The following is a 24,187-nucleotide window of genomic DNA, read 5'->3' on the forward strand; positions in this document are numbered from 1 at the left end:
GGCCATACAGCCGGTGGAGGCAGTCGAAGGATTAGGAGGACTCCGAGACCCGGGTGAGTACACAAACAACGCACCTCACATGGGGGGAACGTCATCCACAACCAAAATCACTAACAGGCACGCAACCACCCCAAGCTATCGCATGACTCAACCACACTCCATGAACACTCACATGCCACTGCCGCCACCATGCCCCATGCACCCAGCTGGACAATGTCAAGTCACAAGCCACAGAAGACACCAACACATGACACGGTAACCCGGATGGCGGGAGGGTGGGCCCCAAAATTCACATAGTGCAACTCAGAAGCAGACAACAATGCCCTCTGCCCATATGGCCTAGGTCACAGCCAGACAAACAGTGTGTCCCCACACAGGAAAGACTCGCCAGCAAATGGCGGACGCCTTGCATCAACACATGGGGGTGAAGGCACTGTTTTGCACATGACAGCAGCTAATGAACAGCCAACATTGTGAAAGAGTGGCAGCACACACCACCACAGCAGCAGCGCAGAGACACACACTACACCCAATGGGTGCCTGGAGATCAGAAACAAACTCACATCAACAAGCCAAGGGCCATTCAAAGATCTGCTAACAGTGTGTGCCCAGGAAGCTGGGCTGAGGTGACAGAGGCCGACACACAGAGGGAGGGAGAGGGGGACAGAGAGGGAGAGAGACACAGGAAGACGGACAGAGGGAGGAGGCTGACACACAGAGGGAGGGAGAGGGGGACAGAGAGGGAGGGAGACACAGGGAGACGGACAGAGGGAGGAGGCTGACACACAGAGGGAGGGAGAGGGGGACAGAGAGGGAGAGAGACACAGGGAGACAGACAGAGGGAGGAGGCTGACACACAGAGGGAGGGAGAGGGGGACAGAGAGGGAGGGCGACACAGGGAGACGGACAGAGGGAGGAGGCTGACACACAGAGGGAGGGAGAGGGGGACAGAGAGGGAGGGAGACGCAGGGAGACGGACAGAGGGAGGAGGCCGACACACAGAGGGAGGGAGAGGGGGACAGAGAGGGAGGGAGAGGGGGACAGAGAGGGAGGGAGACACAGGGAGACGGACAGAGGGAGGAGGCCGACGCACAGAGGGAGGGAGAGGGGGACAGAGAGGGAGGGAGACACAGGGAGACGGACAGAGGGAGGAGGCCGACACACAGAGGGAGGGAGAGGGGGACAGAGAGGGAGGGAGACACAGGGAGAGCAAATCAGCCGTGTGGTGTGTGGGAATGTCTGCTCCTCAGCAGGTAGACTGCGTGCATGTAGCCAAGGGTGGCCAGTGCCAGAACCCCCCCTCTTCTCCATGGCAAAACACAGGGCCATGTCACAACCTGTTCACGAGCACAACGACAGCTACCTGCATCATATAAGTGTGTGGATCCACTCCATGTGCACATGTACAGTGCTACACGGAAGGCACCAATGCATGGCTCGCCACACCTGCCCACTCCACTGCTGACTGCAGTCACACTTGACGCAGCAAGTAAGACTGTGCCACACATAGTTAAAGGGGCCAAAGTGGTGCCCAAGGGACACACCCATGCACAAGTGCACTGTGAGTGGAATGCAAGACAGATCCTAATTCCAAGAGGAAATGTGCCAACTTTGAAACTGATGAAACATGGATGTTGCATGGACCAAAATTAACATTGTCTCTCTCACACACAGGTCAACGTCGTGGATCACCCCCCAACACTGGGGGGGAAGACTCACAGGACCCGGCTCTGCAGGATGACGGAGCCACCGGCAGCGACGCCTCTCACCACTCTGTGGACGAACCCGACCCCGACCGACCTGGCCTCTCTGGTGTCCAACGACCTGCAGCACCTGCGTCAGGTACAACTGTGCCAACCACCACCCCCACTCCTGCCACATCCCAGGAGACACCCAGAATCCCTGCCCCAACACCACAATGCAGCCAGGCTGGCCAGGAGGGACACGGTGTCCCGGGCACCCAGGAGGAGGCAGGCGACAACGCCAATGCCACCCCTCAGGGGTCCCGGAGACCCGATGTGCCCACAAGGGCAGGCCAGGTGCAAGTGGGCAGGGGTGGTGGGAGTGGAGGACGGCGGAGGCGCGAGCCTGACCAGTTGGCTGGGGAACCGGTATATTCCCATGTCCGTAACATCCTGGACACATACCGGCAGGACACCACGGGCATGGCCCAGGTTGTGTCCACCCTCAATGAGATCAAGGGGACCCTCGATGAGATAAAGACCCAGCAGGCCCAGCAACATGCGGAGCAACATGCCTGTCTACTGCAACACCAACGGAGGATGGAGGACAGACAGGCTGAGCAAGTGACGGTGTTCCAGGGGATTCACAATACACTCCGTCGGATGGCCGACAACATGGGCAACCCTCCCTGTGCCAGACGGCGTAGAACATCACCACCCACAGGGAGGGATCAGGAGGAGGAGGAGACATCCGACGGAGCATCCCAAACATCATCACGGCCTGCTTCTGAGGGTCCCCGCAGGAGGCCGGGTCATCCACGGAAAGGACCGTGAGGGTCGGCGCTACATCACCATCTCCCAGGACACCTGGCCTGGCACCTGGCCCACTGGAGCAACAGCATCACAGCATCAAGAGACATTCTCTGCCACATGGCCCTGCTGGTCACTGTCTGACCAATGTTGACAAAGACTGTGGCATGGACTCTGAGGATTTCCAATGGCAAGGACACCAACTCCCCTACTGAACTTTGGATTCCAAACTCCCGGAAAGCCCCTCATGTTATACCCCCCCCCCACAAAAATAAAATATCACACCATGAAGAGAAGATGCCTGCTGGTTGCATTATTACCTTACATGTGTGTTGTAAAGTCTAAACATGCCTGAGTTCTCTTTTGACTTCAACCATCCACACCCTGGGGCCTGAGTCTGGCACAGGACACACGGGTCACAGTGTATTAGGCAAGACAGACATGGAGCACCATACACACCTGTGATGGGCCCAACCAGCTGAGGGGGTGGCCGCACAACCGTGCTGACAGACACATTGAGTACAGCAACAGTCATGCGCAGAGGTCAGGGATCCTGTCCAGTGTCCTGGGGGGCACCCAGGTATGTGTAGACAGGTGGCAGAACCATGTCCTGCAAGCTTGAGTCCGGTGGATGCAGAGAATGGGGGCCTGGCCAACGTTGGATGCATGGGGATGGCACATGTCACAATACCCACACAGTCATGGACATCATGCCCAATACACAGTCTCAGCCCACACACACAGCTTGCATCTTGCTACTCGACACATCGACACATAGCCACTATCCGGGAAAACCATGCCAGACATGCTGGATGCACCGTGGCAACACACCAGCATTGACTGAGAAGAGGCACCTTGGAGGCATAGGGACACCTTTATTAGTCATGTTTTCGGGATTGCAGAGGCAACTTGAATTACACATGAACACTTCTTGTGGAGTAACATGTGGGTCCAACACTGGCACCCCCTTTCTGCAGCACAAATGCGTGTTAGCCATGGAACTGGCACACAATTGTCGGCTAACAGCTAAACACCCACAGCTGCTCACGGAGAGACTGCCATACACCATTGATCCGCTGATGTAGAAGTCCCACACCATGTCAAGCCAATGCAAACCGTATGTGTCCGAGGGCAGTGTTACACACATTGATGCCATCATCACAATCCACTATCCCATCACTGATGACTGTCAACCAGTCAGACCATCTATTCAGGTGTACACAGCTGCATGTCGTGTCCCATGGTGATGCTACATGGCTGGAGAGGAACCAAACATCGACAGGGGCAGTGTGCATACATCGTGAACACCTGCCACACCCAATACACCCCTGATGCATCCCTTACCCTAAGGAGACTTCCAAACTTGTCCGTGCGTGTAACGCTGAGTCAGCACACCATGACGTGTCCATGAGGAATAGCAGTGCCACAACAATGCAACCAGCAGACGCCATGCACAAGTACCTGGGCAAGAGAGACACACAAGAAGTCAGCCACAAAAAACACAGCCACTTGCATGTGCATGAACTCGACACATGTATGGATGACAACATGCTAGGTCACAATTTTGACTGGGGAAATACAACCATCACTGCCACCATCACTCCAGTGACACACCCACACACACCTCTGACTCACGTGCCATACATGCAGGTGGAGACCCACATCACAACACATGCCACACGTGGAGCAATGTGTGCACACTCAGACACTGGTACTCACCACTAAGCAAAGAAGTCGCGTATGAGCCGACTCCGGATGTCCTCCTGCGGCTCCACATCACTAGCCCCATTGCCAAGCCCTTCGTCCTCCACGGGTGGATGGTCCTGATCATCCTGATCCAGGATGAGTGGCACAGCTTTCTCAACTGCCATGTTGTGCAGCATGCAGCAGACCATGAAGATTTTGCAGACCTTCGCAGGGGCATATGGGAGCGCGCCGCCGGTCTTGTGGAGGCACCAAAATCGGCTCTTCAGCAGGCCAAACGTCCTCTCTATCACTCGCCTTGTCCGGCCATGGGCGGTGTTGTAGCGGAGCTGGGCCGGCGTGATGGGGTTGCGGAGAGGTGTGAGCAGCCATGGCATGTTGGGATAGCCAGTGTCCCCCACATGGGAAGCACATGGACATCGTTAGAACTGGTGAAGCGGTCGTGCTGGTAGGCTATGCAAAATACAGGACAGACAGACTGTACCCACCAACAACACATGCTCGTTCGTTGCGCAGCTGCATCATCATTTCAGGCATCCTGCTACGCCTCATGATGTAGGCATCGTGTGCTGATCCTGGAAAACGAGCACAGACATGTGAAATCACCATGTTGGACAGACACACCACAAGGGCATTGATGGAGTGGTAGTGCTTCCGATTGCGGTACGCTACCTCCCGTGCGTGTGGTGGTACCAAAGCTACATGTGTACCATCTATGGACCCAATGACATGGGGCATCCCTCCCAGGGCATAGAATCCACGCTTGACACCAGTCAACATTTCAGGGGTTGGGAACTTGATGAAGTCATCCAGGTGAATCAACATGGCCTCTAAGAAATCATGCAGCACACGGCAGAACATGCTCTGGGACATGCCACCAACATGAGCTATGGTACCCGTGGCTAGAAAATGTAGGGCTGCCATTACCTTCAGCTTGGGTGTCAGTGCCGTAGGATACCTGTGCAGCGGTTCCAGGTGTGGTGCCAGTCTCGCCGTCAACTCCAGAATCAACCGTCGGGGGAAGCGGTAGCACCGGATACGATCATTCTCCCGCATGGCAGCCAAGTCCGGAATTGCTCGGGGAAGAGGCGGCGCTCTGCAGGAATGTGGAAGTGACCAGGAAGAGTGAGTGCCCCACAACAACAAATAATTTGTACTGAGCACATGTTAATCTCTCTATACACATATGCTACATACGGAGTCAGGTATGTGCCACATGCCCTGAACACGTATGGCTGGCAGGTGACACTCCTACCAAGACCCAGCTACACACGGAGATTGAGAACCTCCACTTGCCATGCCATGGGATTAGCTGTGTCCCAGTGCAAGAGAACAGCCAGACGCAACACAGGAGTGACATACACCCACACATCAGCAGAAGTAGGATGCCGATTGCAGAGACTGGTAGCGGAACACTAGAGACACAGGTCACATGACATTACACTAGGACAGCCCACACACCTTGCCATGAAGGTGCACATGTAATGACTCACCACACATTCATAGAGAGGATGCAGACATGTCCTTGTCACGCTAATCCGTGTCCCATGCATACATACGCACCTCACATCCGATACCACATGTGGCATGGTGTGCGGAACAGTGTCCAATGTCAATCTACACACATACACATGTTGGTTGCTGCAACAGCTGCAGCTTTTGAGGGTGCTCCAACATCAACCTAATGGGAACCCCCCACACATACATGACATAGTCACATCGTGCACCGTGGGTAGTGACAAGTCAGGTGTGGTAACCCCTGTTCCGGCCATCAGGGGACACTTGCGTGTGTTGGTGTCCGTGCCATGCCAGTGACGCTCATCCCCAGTGTGCAGTACGACATGCACACATGTCAAAGGAGTCAAGGGCATGCCTGGCACACATTGCACCATCACACATTACATCTGTACACATCTCATCATACATCTGGTGCCTTCTCCACTCAGGAGTAATGTTCCACATCACAGCCTGTCACACCTGTGCCCCACACATGTAGTACTGCCCAGACAATGCCTTGATGTCCATCCATGGACAAGTATGTCAGCCCTATTCCTTCCTGTGTGCTGCCTGTCACCACTGTGATGTGTGAAAACCGCCGTACTGCTGCTAAGAGGGCCTGTGTACGTTCCATTATCACTATGGGAGTGCTGCCGTATGTGTACCCATAGTGATAGTGAGCGTATGCACACGTGTACGGTCCGTATCACTATGGGTACGCATACACGAGAACACCCATAGTGATAGTGAGCGTACGCACGCGTGTACGGTCCGTACCACTATGGGTACGCATACGCGAGAACACCCATAGTGGTACGGACCGTACACACACCTGTACGCTCACTATCACTATGAGTACGCATACGCGAGAACACCCATAGTGAAGGTGAGCATACGCACGCGTGTACGGTCCGTATAACTATGGGTGTTCTCACGTATGCGTACTCATAGAGAAAGTGAGCGTACGCACGCGTGTACGGTCCGTACCACTATGAGTACGCATACGCGAGGACACCCATAGTGATATGGAGCGTACAGGCGTGTGTACGGTCCGTACCACTATGAGTATGCATACGCGAGGACACCCATAGTGATATGGAGCATACAGGCGTGTGTACGGTCCGTACCACTATGAGTACGCATACGCGAGGACACCCATAGTGATATGGAGCGTACAGGCGTGTGTACGGTCCGTACCACTAGGAGTACGCATACGCGTGGACACCCAGAGTGATAGTGAACGTAGGCACGCGTGTACGGGCCGTTGCTATGCATTTGGGGTGCCCTAGGGCCCCGGAACGCACAGTACCTGTGTGTGAAGCTCCAAATTACATAGGGGACACATGAGGGACAAGTATTAAGGCCTACATGCATGCTGGTTGTCATGGAGACCAAGTTCAAATTTTGAATTTGTTCAGGAAGCTGCACGGCAGAATTCAGTTGGAATAAATCTACTTTGTTGCAATGTGTTTGTGGGGCTGACATCATGCAGGAGAAAAAAACAGATTGAGAACCCACAGACTGCTAGGTTTGAAGGGATTGGAGGAAACATAGGATGCAAATGTGAGTGACCAATCACTCTGTACTCCTGTGCATGAGATGGGCCAGCAAGGCAGATATAAGGCAGCCAGGTCCCATGAGGGAGCACTTGCCTGCACATCTCTGTATTCCACGACCCAGCTGCTGCTACTGATTCCCTGGAACCATGTCAAGGGCTGTGGAGAGGTCACAGCCATTCACCCTGGAGGAGAACATGGCTTTGGTGGATGTGATCCTCCCACAGTACCCCCTGCTGTATGGGCGACCAGGTTATCAGGTGAGTGCAGTGTCCACTGGCACAGACTGTGTCCCTTTTTAGTGACTGTGACTTCTGCCATTGTGTCCAGGTGTGACACACATGCTATGTACTGTAGGGGGGGTCCCAGGGGGGGGAATGCCTGATGTCTCCCAGCAGTGCTCTGAGACAGGAGGGGTGGGGGCCTATCACTCCTAGCAGTGCCCTGAGACAAGAGGGGTGGGGGCCTATCACTCCTAGCAGTGCCCTGAGACAGGAGGGGTGGGGGCCTATCACTCCCAGCAGTGCCCATGAAACGCAAAGGGTGGAGTAGCCACAGATACCATGCCCACAAATGTCAGTCAGGTGCACAAAGACCCTGCAGTACATGTACCACATGTGTGCAAGGCTGGGAGTATACGCATGCATAGGGCCAAAAAGAAAACATGTACACATGAAGTCATGTCAATAGTCCACATACACAAGTACAATGACTACCAAGGATGCCACAAATGATGCAGGTGGAGAATGGCTCAGCATGCATGTGCAAAGTTGAAGGAGTCCGTCACACACCCAGCTAATGTACACACAGTTCGGCGCAAAATATTGGGAACACCCTGCAGGGAAGAAGTCAGGGTACACAGAGGAAGGAAAACTCCTTGGGACAATTGCAACATGCAGCAACTGCTTACATTAATTGAGAAAGCTAGCTAACACTGTGTGATGGCACACAGATCCCATGGTCCCCCCTATGAGCAGCACACTACTACATTTCCCACACACCCAACACATGAACACCACCCACAAACTCTGCTTGTGCAAGGTTATTTAAAGTGTATTGCTTTTGATAGCTTACACACAGAAGGATTTGTTCCTTAATCTTTGTCATTCATTATTGTCTTCTAGTGTTTGGTCTTGAAGAGAATCCTCAGCTTACAACCCACGGGGTTCGAAACGCGTCGACCTTCTTTTGTTGTGATTATTGAAACAACCCCCACCCCCTTTCTTGTGATTATAAAACAAGTGTGATCATTGTTAAGATGTCTTTTCTGTCTGGTTAAGAGAATTATGAAATAAATGTCCATAAATTGGCACAGTGCAGAAATTCTTCCGTTGAAACGTTCACACTGTTTTTCCTTGGTTTCTCTAGTTTGATTAACCAATGTAAAATAATTCTTGAAAAAGACCGTCTAGGGTATATGTTCTGTGTTATATGTTGTGTATGTGAGCCAGTCGTTTTTAAATGTTGTCCATGTTTGATAAACTTATTTGGAGTTATTAAGTTTGTGGCAAATTGTTTTGTTGGTCTTGTGGTATAATGTCAAAAATTGTTGATTCATGATACTATGTAAAATATAAAAGGATTTTTGAAAAATGAAAATAAAATATATTTTTGAATAATATCTAAGGAGGTTGACAATAATTTGGTTGCTGTTACCTAGACGATTTGTATCTTCAAATAAGATCAGTACAGGCAAGGTTTTTTGTTGTTGTTTTTCAGGCTTAGTTATAAGCAGTGTTTTTTTGCACATCTCTAAAATTGTGGGTGCCCATACAAGCATGTAAATTAGAGGTCATTTTTTAAAATGACTTTTTTTTAAAATTGTCTTACGTTTGGAAGGCAGAAATGCAAAGAAAGACAATTGATAATAACACTTGCTCTACAATTTTGTTTTCCCCTAAGTCTCCGGATAAAAATTCTACCTCACTTTTGTGGTTAGGTCTAGTATCCACGACAAGAAGTGGCCCAAACCTCAATGTGGACACATCAAATTCTTCCAGTGAAAACTGACCCTTTTTTTGCAATGTGCAAACGCCGAACTTTGACAAAAAAAACAAATTTTCCTCACATTTCTGTGATGGAAAGTTCTGGAATCTGCATAGATCCACAAAATTACACCCCCCGCATTTCCCAAAGTCTCCTGACAAAAATGGTACCTCTTTGTGTGGCCTAGTGCCCACAACAGGAAATAGGCCAAAACACAACGTGGACAAACTACATTTTTACAGTGAAAACTGATGCTTTTTTTGCAAAGTGACTAGCTGGGGATTTTGAATCCTAACTCTGGCGGCACCTAGGGAAACCTAGCAAATCTATATATTTTTGAAAAATAGACACCCAAGAGAATCCAGGATGGGGCGACTTGTGTGGCTGTCACCAGCCTCTGTAATGCAGAATTCCTTGCAAATCTCAAACACATTTACCTCCCATTTCTGTGATGGAAAGTTCTGGAATCTGCATGGATCCACAAACCTCCACCCACCCCGCATTCTCCAAAGTATGCCGATAAAAATGGTACTTAACTTGTGTGGGTGTGCCAGGCACCCACGGCAGGGAAGGGCACACAATTTATTGTGGAGATATCAAAATTACCTATCACAAAACAACTAGGTATTGCAAGGGGGGGCACCTGGGTTTTTGGCCTGAGGTCAGTGGCCATCTGGGGAAACATACCAAACCCACACATTTCTGAAATCTTGACACACGGGGGACTCCAGGGAGGTATGGCTTGTGTGCACCACCCAAGGTTTTCCTACCCAGAATCCCCTGCAAACATCAAATTTAGCTAAAAATCATATTTCTTTTCAAATTTCCGTGTGGGAAAGTTGTGGGATCACTGGGCAGACACAAATTTCTTACCACCCAGCGTTCCCACAGTTCTCCTGATAAAAATGGTACCTCACTCATGTGGGTGGGCCAAGTACCTGCAACAGGCAAGGGCCCAAAACATATTGTGGAGACATCAAAATTACCTATCACAAAATGACCTGGTTTTGCAACGAGGGGAACCTGGGTTTTTGGCCAGCGTTCCCCTTATTATCCCGAGTAAAATGGTATATCACTTGTGTGGTTGGGGCAAGGGCCTGTGACTGGAAGGACCAAAACCATAGGGATTAAGGGTATAGCACAGCGAATTCTAAGCACTACATTTTTAAAAAAATACTTTTTTAGCCGATTCTGCATTGGGCACTTACAGAAGTGAGGTATCATTTTACTCTGGGGACCAAGGGGGGTGCTGAGTGGTAGGACATTTGTGCTGGCATGGTTATCCCACACAGAAATGTGAGGAAAATGTGTTTTTTTAGCTAAATGGGAGGTTTGCAGGCAATTCTGGGTAAGAAACGTTGGAGATTCATGCAAGCTATACCTCCCTGCACTTCCCCGTGTGTCCAAAGAGGTAGCCAGCTCAGCACCAGTCCAAGTACACTGCCAGCCAAGTAGCACACCACCAGGCAAGTGCCAATCTGCACACACCGTCATCAAGTGCGAGTTCCCCCACACCATTAGCCAAGTTCAGGTCCACACACACTGCCAAAATGCCAGCTAAAGGTCTGTACATGCAGACTGCCAGTCAAACTCCAGTTTACACACACAAACCCTGCCTGGTTTCTAGTGGTTTTCTGCCCCCACTTGGGTGCAAATTAGACAAAAAATATCACTGAAACAGCCAAAATGTGTTCCTAAAAAAAAGGGAGCGAGCCTTGCCTATTGGGGCTTCTCGCTGACATGCCCATAAACATATCCCTGGCGCCTATGTTATGTTATGTTAATTAATTTTTGTATAGCGCTTAATCACCAGCAGGTCTCTAAGCGCTTTAGAGAGAGTTGCCAAATGGTTGTTAGCGGATGCATGGCAGCACAGGGAAGTGGAGTTAAACTGTATACAAAACCTCCCTGAACAGGACCGTTTTGAGCTGTTTCCTGAAGGGGAGGAGTGCAGGTTCCTTGCAAAGGTAATCAGGCAGTTGGTTCCTTAGTTGTGGGAGCAAGACGGAGAAGGCTCTGCCCCCTTTAGATGTGGTGTTGCACCCTGGAGGGGCCAGGCGGCAGGCCTCAGATGACCGCAGTATGCGGCCCGGAACATACTTCTCCAGGTGTTCTTTAATATAGGCTGGGGCTTTGCCGTAAATTGCTTTGTGGGCAATGCAGAGACCCTTACATTTTGCTCTTAGCCTAATAGGAAGCCAATGCAGTGTGCACAGCAGAGGGGTGGCGTGGGTCCTTCTAGGCAGCCTAAAGATCAACCTGGCTGCGTCGTTCTGTATCAACTGCAGATTATTAATGAGTTTCTGGGAAAGGCTGATATATAAGGCATTGCGTAGTCTAGTCTAAAGACAATTGTGGCTTTCTGCCCTCCATGGGGTTAGATAAGAGGTTATTGCCCTGATCTGCCTTCCGGGGGCAGAAAGACCTTTTTCGGGGTGGGGGCATTAGCATACCCATTCTTGGCAGCTCCAAACCCTACATATAAAAACAAAACAAAATCCCTAATGCCTAGTGGGCCTTCCGCCCCCACCGGGGGGGCAGATAAGGCGCTGTTGCCCCCATCTGCCTCCCAGGGAAGGCAGAAAGACTGTGTCAATTTTTTGGGGGAGTGGAGGAATAGGCATGCCCGTTTTGGGCAGCCCCCATCCCTACGTATTAAGAACACCAATCCCTGGTGCCTAGTTGACTTTCTGACTATTGCCCCCAGCTGCCTCCTGGGGAAGGCCGAAAGATTGTGGCTAATTTTCATGGGGGTGGGGTCATTGACATTCCTATTCTGGACAGCCCCCACCCCTACACATAATAGAAAACATAATCCCTGGTGCCTTGAGGGCTTTTGTCCCCCCAGGGGGCAGATAAGGGGCAATTGCCCCACCTACCTCCCAGGGGCAGCAGAAAGACTGGCACATTTTTTGGGTGGTTGGGGCATTGGTATGCCCATTTTGGGCAGCCCCCATCCCTACGTATAAAAAAACAATCCCTGCTGCCTAATGGGCTTTCTGACCCACTACAGGGGAAAGCCAGGGGCTATTGCCACCATCTGCCTCCTGGGGGGAGGAAGACTGGGGAATTTGTTTTGGGGGTGGGGCATTGGGATGTTGATTTAGGGCAGCCCCCACCCTTATATACATTTGGAAAATCCCTGGTGTCTAGTGTGCCTTCTGCCCCCCCCCCGGGGGGCAGATCAGGGGCTATTGCCCCCATCTGCCTCCCAGGAGAGGCAGAAAGGCTATGTCAATTTGGGGGGTACCTAGTGGGCTTTCTGCCTCCCTGGGGGGCAGATTAGGGACTATTGCCCCATCTGTGTCCTACGGGAGACTGAAAGACCATTGCTAACTTTTATGGGGGTGTGGCGTCCTTGGCATGCCCATTCTGGGCAGCTCCAACCTCTACGTATAATAAAAAACATAATCCCCAGTGCCTAGTAGGCCTTTGCACCTCCAGGGGGCAGATATGGTGCTATTGCTCCCGGGGGCAGAGAGACCATGGCTTATTTTAGGGTAGTGGGGGCATTGACATGCCCATTGTGGGCCACCCCCACCCCTAAATACATAAAAAGAATCCCTGGTGCCAAGTGTGCTTTTTGCCCCCCGGGCAGATCAGGGTCTATTGTCCCATCTGCCTCCCAGGGAAGGCAGAAAGTCTGTGGCAATTTTTTTTGGGGGGGCATTCGCATGTCCATTTTAGGCAGGCCCGCCCCTTCATACAAAAAAAATCCCTGGTGCCTGGTGTGCTTTCTGCCCCCCCAAGAGGCAGAAAGACTGTAGCAATTATTTTGGGGGGTGGGGGAATTGGCTTGCCCATTTAGGGCACCCCTGACCCCTAAATATATAAAATAATCCCTGGTGCCTAGTGTGCTTTCTGCCTCCCCGGGTTACAGATCAGGGACTATTGTCCCCATCTGCCTACCGGGGGGCAGAAAGACTGTAGAATTTTGCAGGGGGTGGGGGCATTGGCATGCCCATCTCGGGCAGCCCTCACCCCTAAATACAATAAAAAAGAATCCTTGGCATCTAGTGGGCTTTCTGCCTCCCAGGGGGCAAATCAGGGCTACTGTCCCCATCTGCCACCCAGGGGGAGCAGAAAGACTGTGGAATTTCGGGTGAACCGGTGGGGCATTGGCATGCCCATGTCAGAAAGCCCCCACCCCTAAATACAATTTAAAAAAAATCCCTGGCATCTAGTGGGCTTTCTGCACCCCGGGGGGCAGATCGGGGGCTATTGCCTTCATCTGCCTTCCAGGGGAGGGGCAGAACGACTGTGGAATTTTTCAGAGGGGGTGGGGTCATTGGCATGCCCATCTCTGGTAGCCCGACCCCTAAATACAATACAAAAATAATCCCTGGCATCTAGTGGGCTTTCTGCCCCCCTGAGGGGTCAGATTGGGGGTACTGCTCCCAACTGCCTCCACGGGGGAAAGAAAGCCTGTGGAAGTTGCGGGGGTGGGTGCCTTGGCATGCCCATTTCAGGCAGCCCCCACACCTAAATGCAATAAAAAAAAATAATCCCTGGCATCTAGTGGGCTTTCTGTCTTCCTGGTGTGGCAGATCAGGGAATACTGCCCCCATCTGCCTCCAGTAGTGGGGAAGAAATACTGTGCAATTGTACTGGGGGGGTGGGGGCATTGGCATGCCCATCACAGACAGCCCACACCACTAAATCCTATAAAAAAAATAATCCCTGGCATCCACTGGGCTTTCTGCCCCCCCCTTCAGGGGGGCAGAAGACTAAATAGCCCCAAAACATTTGGGGAGAGCAAAGGCCCTTGCCCAAGGGGCTGCTCCCCCCACCCTGCTGTCCAGTGGGTGTGTCCCTGCTTGGGGATCTCCCTCCTGTGACTGTGACTCTGCTCCCGGCCTCATTGTTTAATTAAACAAACTGTTCCTGTTTTTCCAAACGCCTCTTTGCTCTTATTATTTTCAAGGTATTTCAGCTGCATATATTAGATTAAGCATTGCATGCCAGGAGTGGAGCTGACTTTAAAGAAGAGTTGCATTATCAAGGTATTAACGGGGTAAAGATTATCCACTTTTCAATAGTCCCTGTTTACCCTACTGAAAACAATCATACAGCGCACCTAAAATCTAAGATGGTAAAACTTTTTTCCCTAGTGCAGAGCATGTGTGCCCTCCCAGAGGTGTGTTGAGGGAAATAGGTATATTCATCCTTTGTGATCACTCAAAACTTGTTTTGGTGCTAGTTATCAAACCTTCACTCACCTGAAAAGCATTGATCTGCAGGAATGAAGATAGTCCTCCCTGCTCTCTGCAAACAACCCTCAACACACAAATTTCAAAGGTGTTGGCAATTGTATCCAAGGAGAAAATGGTAAGGGATGAACAAATGGTTCTCTTGGGTAATGCATTGCTGTGATCTATGTATTCAATACAAAAGCAAAGATGTATTTCAATTTGTTTTCAACAAATGCAAAACAATTTTTTGAAAAAAGGAATGAAACCTTATAGTAGGGAACACATCAAGAGAAGAAAATTTGCCAAAAACGTGGTTTTTTACTCTTTTGTTATTTACAATGATATTGAATATGGATGAATTGACAAAATTAAATTACGGCGATACAATAGTGACTATTGTAAAAATAAGTGACATGTGGTGACAAGTGAAGTCAATGGTGCATTACATACATGACATACATAAGTGACATAAATAAATTGGATTCAAACTTTTTTTGTCCTGTCCCTTAATTTTTAACATGAATACGTGACCAAAAGATGATTTTAAGTTAGCGTCAAGGAGACCGTATGGACATGTACGATAATAACGTCGACATTTCAATCCTGGAGATAGTGCAGAGTGATATGCGTCAAAGCAGGTCTTCTTCAGGACTGTAAAAACGTGGAGTAGATAGCCACATAGACAGAAAATCCAATCAATGGAAATAGAAGAAAACTGTGATCCTAATGGAACAATCACTAAAGATCAGAGATCAAGAACCCTGTTGAAAGTCAAAGCGTGATGGGGATCCAAAAATGGTATCCAAGGGTAAGGTAATCAGTAAATTCAATTAACATTCACCATCCGGTGGAATTCTGATTGCGAAGAAATCGTTGAAGAGCTCCACCAACAGGTTGAAGTCTTAAATAAGTGTAATAGCTCAAACAAGTGACCTCCACCAGCCGGTTGGAGTCTTGTTATGTTCAGTATACTTTGTTAAATAAGGGCACCACAAGCGGTTGAATACTTCAGAGCTTGGGCTTCGTCTGCCGTCTGACTGAAACTATGGCAATTGTCGCAATTTTTTAAATACTACATTTCAGCCAGACCACTTAGATCGGCAGATAGTGGCAATATGATCATTCCCAAGATACACAAAGTAAAATGGGGAGGAAAATTGTTTGCCTATACCACCTCCAAACTCTGGAACTCCATTCCTATTTTCCTAAGAAAAGAACCCAACTTGCTTAAATTCAGAAAGAGTCTAAAAACATGGCTATATTAGTGCACCTGATATGCAATACCTCTGCCTGTGTGCTCATTAAGCACTTAGACACCTCTGGGTATGTGTAGCGCTATATACATTTTCATTTCATTTCATTCCCCAGTTAGAATAGTAAATATTTTAGTTCGGGGTCAATTAGTTGGGACATTAAGTATGACAAGGTAAAAGACATAGGGGTCTATTAGGATAGCGGTCGGATGGCTGCTGCCATGCCAGCGGTGGCAACCGCCGCGCTGGCGGCGGTCATCCGCCCGCGATCGCAACCCAGAAAAACGCCGGTCCCATTAGCTTGGCAGTGACGACCACGGTGGTGAGATTTTCCGCCCGCCACTTTTCTGCCGGTAGCAGTCCGCACGCTTGCCTGGCGGGCAGAGCTGGACCGCTGAAAGGGGGCCGGCGCAGGGCCAGGGTCCGCTGGCATGAATATGGTGCCAGCGGTAGCCAGCCTTTCCACGGCGATGGAACCGCCATGGAAATGGATGCGGAGAATGTCTCCAGGGGTCCATAGTGGGCCCACAATATGTTTGGGGGCTGTGGGTGCACTGGGAGGTACCCCCTACATGTCCCTGTACCAGGTGGCAGGCACTGTGGAGTGCCTGCCACGCAGTGCAGGGATATGCTGGACATGCCTTTTGGACATCAACGCGGTGCTGCTGGCAGCAGCAACTGCCGCAATGTTAAAAGCCGGGGTCGTACCGCCGCGGTCGGGTTTCGACTGCGGAGCATACTAATCGTACCGGTGGTTATGCCGTGGTCCTAGTGGGTGGTGTTTTCCTGCTACCAAGGCAGTCGGAGTGCATTTCTGACCGCCATACTAATAGACCCCTATGTGATGTAATAGTGATAAAATATTAACATACTTTCAGGCATATGCTTACTTAACTTACAATTTTGTCACTCATAAACTTAAAAGCACCACTTCAGCAAAAGTAAAATAGAACAGATACATCAACTTTACCATCTATTTCCAGGATTTGTGATTCTAGTTCACCATAAATTTAGGCCACATGCACTTTGGCTGTTAAGGTTGTTTTAAGTGCAATCTTGTTTTAAAACATCACATTCATTTAAAGACTGCAACTGTGTAATCCAATCCAAATGGTCTGTCACTAAGTGCTGCTTTTGGACTGCTTTCAACTCTTACAAAATATACTGACCATTTCAGGCTTTCTTAGTGAGTGGTGAGCTACTCCTGAATGGGAGATGGGTGGAGAGATTCAGAATGAATTCTCAACTTTGTTCATTCACTAAGGCATTATTTTAAGATGTAACCAACAACACTATTTATTATAACCAACAGCACTTTGCTGCTTATCAATATTTTAAATAAATGAGATTGATGAGTGTCAATAACTAGTAAAGTAATCACTCTCGCAATATAATATTAGATTAATACATTGTAAGATGTTAAGGCATTCAATTGTAAACTTAAAGAAACTTTTAACAAGACATGAAGTTCATTGAGATGTGTGAGATATTCTTAATTACCTTAAATGAAGTTTCATAAAAAAATAGAAGAATTAATAAAATGTACACTTTTATTCCCAACAACATATATTTGTAGGTAGGCCTGGGCTAAAATTTCGTTCCGTTCGCAGAAATTGCGATAATTTGACATTTTCGCGTTCCGCGGAGAGCGCGAAAATGTCAAAATTTCCGCAGCTTGGTGATAATTTGTTTAATGCTCTCGCTGTAAAATAATACATTCTGGCGCGCGCGCGATCGCCTTACCTGAATCCCTGCGTTTGCCGACAAGTTTTCTTGATCCGGTCGCGTTCTCCATGAGATGTTGTATTGTTTTTAGCCATTTGCGCTGTCTCGCGACAGTTTGCCCCCGCAGCGACGTCATGCGTTGCGCGATCACGTCTTTCTTCTCGCGATCATGCACCTAGAGACAACTCAAAACAAGATGGCCGCGCCCGCGAGCAACCAGATGGGTAAGTTGGCGACCCGCAACCATGCAGAAAATCTCGCGAACATGCGGGAAAAAAACATCCCCATCTTCGCGATATTTCCGCTTGTTTGCGATAATTTTAAACATTTTCGCGATAATTTGCAAAAGTGGATTTCGCAAATTCCGCCCACCCCTATTTGTAGGACATCTGCAGACAGGTGCTGATGACTGGAATATTATATTCAATACTTTCAGCTGAGAACTCTATTGGCTTCCCCTGCTAGCCTGCATCACTTTAAACAACTTCTGTATCATCTATAAGAAAGTCAACCCAATCCTAAAACCAGTGTATCCAAGAATAATACTTCTGGTGGATCAAGCAACATACAGTAGAACAATGCTGACAACTTGAGTGCAGAAAATGCAGGAGGGAAGGGGCCCAATTCAAAAAGAAAACTTGTGGATGAATAGCCGTATACATACTCCTTGGAATGTCTATAGATTTGTGAGTGATAGGAATTCTTGAACCCTCTTCGTAGTACTCTTAGAAAGCTGTGCCAGTTGCCAATACAACTCATTAGGGAAAGTCAGACCACTGTGCAGATGAAAATGTGTTCTATATTGTTTTTTTTACAGGATAATTCTTTTGATCATGGAGAACCCCTTCCAATAAACCCAGAGGAAATTTGGCGATTTGTTAGTGTAATCATCTGACTCTGTATTTATTGAGGGGATTTACTACACCCTTTTGTATAATACATTTCCATCTATTCCCAGGATGGAAAAAAGCTTTGGCAAGAGGTTGGTTAATGGCAAAAAACTCACAAGATTGTGCAAAACATAAACTCAAGACAAACCTCACCTTGATCCACCCACTTTGCACCCAATGGGATTAACTGCTACACAATAGTTTGCATTTACTGTGCACAATTATTCAGTAGTAAATATGTTTACACATGCAAAATACCCTGTAGTGGATAGTTGGCAACTGCAAACATGTGGCTGAACATGGCTTTGCAAATCAGGCCCTATAGGTCAGACTTTGTCCTGCTACATACCAGGGGCTGTATTATGGAAAGTGCCCAGGGAGCGCAACAAGTGTGTGCACCCACTTCCTTTGCCCTCTGGGCACTTTTTATATTACACAAGTGACTGCAGATGTTTGTATGACCACTTCTGTAATACAGATTGAAACAGTTCTCCATTATTTCAAGGGAAAAAGCATCCTCAGTTAGGGATTATCATTTATTCCCACGACCCCACCAGATTTATGTAACACCAAAGTTGAAATACAACGTTCTTTTAGAAAGATCAGGCTAAAATATTACTTTATGACAAACCCTCTGTAGCTAAATGCTGCAAAACCATTTAGAACTCCCTCTCATTTCATGCCAGCGGCGCACATGGTATCCCATAAAATCTTGGGTTATGAGCAGATTGTTTTGAAAGAAATAACGGAGGCTTTAAAAACAGAGATTACATCAAATACAATGTAACAAAGCCAGAGAGACAGGTTAACGATCCTGAAAAACACTCAAGACATTGTCATAAAGGCAGCTGATAAGGGTGGTACAATAGTCACACAAGATACAACTGATTATGTTCAGGAAATTGTGTAACAATTGGGGGTTCAAGACAGTTACCTTAAAATTGCAAGAGACCCTACATCAGAGATTCTGGAATTTATACATGATCTGACAATGAGAGGGGTGGAAGGGGGTTACCTGAAGGAACAGGAACAAGGCTTTTAAAACCAATAGGATCTCCGTATACCAACAAATATACACACTACCTAAGGTTCACAAGAATCAGACAAACCACCAGGTAGACCCATAGTGTCGGGTGTGGTTCTGTCCAGGAGCCTATCAACACATATATTGACATCTTACTTAAACCTATAGTGACAACAACAAGACCATACATAAGAGACACAATGCATATCATACAGCTGGTAGAAGGGCAACCATTTGATGAGACTAAACAATTCCTTGTGACACTAGATGTTGCATCGCTTTATACAAGCATTGCCCAAGAGGAAGCTCTTCAAGTCATGTGCAAGGTACTTGACGGGAGGGAACGTCCACACTGGCTACCAACAGAATTCTTATTAAACCTCTTATGGGTAGCAATGAAAAATAATTATTTTCTCTTTCAGAATCAATTTTGCATCCAGTGTAAGGGAGTAGCAATGGGAGCCGGATTTGCTCCCAGTCTGGCGAACCTCTTTATGGATGCCTATGAGGATGCACACAAATATGACCATGAAAACCCCTTCCTGAATAAGATAACGATCTGGAAAGGATTCATTGACAACGTTATCATGATCTGGACCAGTGATGAGCTGAGTACATAGAGAAACAAAACAAATAATTTAATAAATATATATTTTTGATAAAAACTTACAGAGGTGTGGCACATTTATAAAAGTCTAGTACAAAATCACTATTGATTGTGAAAGAAATAATCAGGTTCTGAAGCAGTACCCCGTGGTACTTACTTTGAGCTATGTGTTAGGCAAAGGAGCAGACATGATCTACTGCAACAGTGCTTAAATTGTAAAAGAATAGGTGTTTCGCTCATAAGCCCACGGTTGGTGCTTTCGAAGGTAGGATGCAAAATACAAGGGCTACTTTGTCTTGATTCCACCTCATGCCTCGGTATTCCACCATCAGACACTCCCTGCTTCTTTATCTCACTACTGCAGGTGATTTTCCATCCCTGATGTCTCCCTGTGTCACTGTTGTTCCATCTTTCTATTATTCCTTCTTTGTCCCTTTTGAGTTTTTCGCTCTGGATCAAAGTCTTTTGAGGGAAAATAAGTGCTGATCCCCAAAAATGAATGCAGGTGGCCCCAATCTGCAACCTCCAGGTCAAATTAAGCATTGAGTGCACCACCCCCCTGGGCTTCCCTTGAAAGTTGCTTAAAACAGCCAGACAGCTTTTCACTAATGCAATTCCCCACAGCATGTTGTGTTTGCATCTGACATGGGTGCACTGCAGTGTCTCATCTGTAATAGGGAGTTCTGACCTGGTCCTCACCTGGTGCACCAGCTGAAAGTGTGCCCTGGTGCAGTCCAGTGCACTGTTCCCTATGTTTAATACAAGACATTGGGACACATTTATGAGATTCTTGCGCCACGTTTGCACCACACAAAGCAGCACATGCATGACACAAGCCTCTAAGTCAAAATTATGAAGCCACGCAAAGGGCACATTGCTTGGCTTTTAAACCTGGAGTTAGGTAACTCAGCGTAAATCACAGCATTGCCTTAACCTGAGGAAGGGAGGTGTTCCATGGCCATTGCAATGGGGAATTCCACATGAATCCCATCGCTGTTGGTGCATTCCCAGATTTACCACAGCTGGTAAACCTGGAATGATCTAAAAAGATTTGCCTCACCAAGTGGGGTATAATGAGGAGAAACATCTTTCTTTCTTCTCGTTTTACCTCTTGCAGCACACATAGAAAGAGGAAAACACCACTATGGATTGTGTTTGTGCACAAAGGTACCCCTTCCTGCACAAAAACTACTGTGTCTACAACACTATGGTTCAAGGGAGCCTGCTTTGGCACTAGGAAGCCGAAATGGTGGCAGTGCAGGGGGAAAGGACAGGAATGCATTGTATTGCCTTAGTGCACTGCCCTGCTCAACTATTTTCATAAATATGCCCCCTAGTGTCCGGAATTTTATTCCATCACAGATCTTGCTGAGTTCATCATTTCATCGCTTCTAGAGAATGCTGATGACACATATTTTCAAAAGAAATTATCACAATATGATCACTTAGTACTAGATGCACCTGATTGAATCTTACCTCCCACCCTCAGGCAGCCCTATTCCCTTTGACCAATCTCATTAACTCCTGCCGTTGTTGTGTATTTTCACTTTTTCTCATGTACACCTCCTTTCTACAGCTCTTTGTGCGTTTGTAGCTAGGTTTGAGCTATGCAAATCTCAAAAATGAATAATAATAATAATATGTGAGATCAAAAAGGACTAGCCTATTTGTGAATTTACATAGACTCAAGACTGTAAGGCAGGGTACAAACGGAGGCCGCAGAGACGACTGGAGGCTCAACGCAGACACTGACCGAAAGTATCGGTCCATTCCTCTGCCAGACTACTCCATGGGGCATGTTTGGCAACAAGCCAACTAATGCTCTAAGAGGGAATCGCCCTCTCACATGTAAAGCACCTTAGCGAGTGCTACACATTTCTCAAAATTACACAATCACTTAAATCTAAGTAATTTGCACCTACACACTTTGGTCCTAAGGAAAGCCAGTTTTAATCATAAAGGCCTGGCTGAAACATGTAGACCACACCTGGATGTAGGAAACCCTAATTAACATTCCTATAACATCCAACAGCCTTTCTTAATGCTAGCAGTGACCCAGTTATTAAAATATAATTTACCCTCGGGTACTGGGATCCCTGCATAGCTTTTAAATCGTCACCTTCACGTCACTACACTGCACACTCAGATACATACCTGGTCCACTGTATCCAGGCGTCGTAGCACACCCGGGACACACTCGATGTCACTGGGTGGGCCCGATGATGAAGCATGCCACCAACTAGGTTGGTGGGTGAGGGCTTCATGAACAAACAAAATGGTTTGTACCCTGCCTTACAGTCTTGATTCTATGTAAATTCACAAATAGGCTAGTCCTTTTTGATCTCACATATAAACCCCAGGGATACGGACTAGCTACCTAGTCCTCTCTCTCTCTCCTTTGATAGTGATATAATAATAATAATACACAGCTTTCAAATGATTAGCCCTGGCCCTAACAGCCACACACTTGATGGAATGCACGTTTTCACCATAAAAGGAGTTATAAGTGTCCCAATGTACCTCCACACATATCCACCTGCAAACGTTACATGAAACTGTGTCCTATAATGGGGCAGGAAAGGGGGGAAGCCAGTATTGGTAGTGTGGCATTACTGTACCGTGTTGCAGGGCCACTTGAGATCAGGTCATAGCGTGTTTTATTAAAAGGGCTACTCCTATTCTGCGTTTACTAAAATGTGCATTTCACATCGAGCAACCTTTGCTATTTATAATTTCACTAATTTCGATTGAATTGGGGAATTATTCTCAAATGTGTTACAAGGCAACTGGAATCTCTTTTTACATCTTACCACAATACACATTTTTAAATTCAAATTAAATATCTGTATAGATTGTTTGCATCAAATTGTGACTACCTCCAATTGTGATGCTTTGCCACATAATGAGGACGTGCACAAGGAAAAGGATACAGCTTAAATGTGCCAAATATTAGGGAAAGAAATTCAAATGAATGTCATGACCTTTTGGAAGAACATCAACTAAAGTGCTAGGCTTTTTTTTATTGGGCTAAGTTCCTTAATGAGCAAAATTAGGAACAAGCAAAAAGTTACGGTGACATGCCCAGAAAAAAAACCGCCACATGTTAAAATATTTTGCAAGTGACTCAGTGAGGTCTTGCAGACTAATTGACAGTAGAAAAGGGAATGAGTTGCTTTTAATTACTTATGGTTTAAAGTGCATCTGTTTAAAATGTATTTAACTCTAAATGACCTTAATTTCGATGAAGCAGAAAGCGGTTCAGCCATGGAGACTGTTTAAAATACCCAGCAATATTAAAGGTAATTTAAACTATAAAGCATATTGAAATTACTTTATGCTAATCGGCAAATAACCTGCACATTTTCGAATCAATAGCTTATTCTAATATGGCAACATGGTATTAGGAGAAAGATTATTTTTGCATTTGATTCAGCCGTAACGATTATTACCATGCTCGGTCATTTGAGTACAAATTATTGTTACAAGTGAAAAATGGATTTTACTCTCACCATGTATGTTTTACATTATTAAAATGGACATTTTCTACAGGAAAGTTAACCTGCTAGTTTAGTTCATCTAATCAAATACAACTTCATCCTATACAAAGTATTTCGTTAATAGTTTTTATTGCATCTCTCAAACACTGACTATTTGGAGCCCTTTAATACTCAACATGAATTCTGAAAGGTCAAAATTCAAAATGCAATCACCTATCTATTAATTCAGCTTAATCAATCCGTTGGCTTGTCTCTGAGAAGTAGTAAAATTGTATGGTTTCAAACAACTATAAATGAAAGATTTGCCTGACCTTACAATAGACAATTTCCAGAAAGTCAAGTAGATAGGTTATCCTTGAATGGCTTGTTTGATAGTTACTTTTCATGCTAAACGTCTTCATTTTCAAAGTCATTATTTTAAGCATATAATTCAATGGAAATGCATGAACCAAGGGGCTTAGTTCTTGCAATGTAGTGGAGAATATCAACGGAATGTCCATTGCATTTTTTACTAATCATTACAGCAGTGAATGGAACTATTTCTAATGTATGGAGCAGTTTATCATCTGAGTAAAAATGTATTCCACCTCATGCATTTAGAAGTCTGTCAGTAAGTTGTTGGTGGTATTGATTGCAGTGTAAGAAAATATATCTGAGTCCCTGTTATTTGAATGTGCCATTGTTGAAACTATCAGTGGTATTGTTACTGATTTCAAAAAATGCTAATCATTAAAACACCAGTGGCAACTTTGCAAAACTAGGCC

The sequence above is a fragment of the Triturus cristatus genome, chromosome 12 (genome assembly GCF_964204655.1).
Source record: "Triturus cristatus chromosome 12, aTriCri1.1, whole genome shotgun sequence".
NCBI classification, from domain to species: domain Eukaryota; kingdom Metazoa; phylum Chordata; class Amphibia; order Caudata; family Salamandridae; genus Triturus; species Triturus cristatus.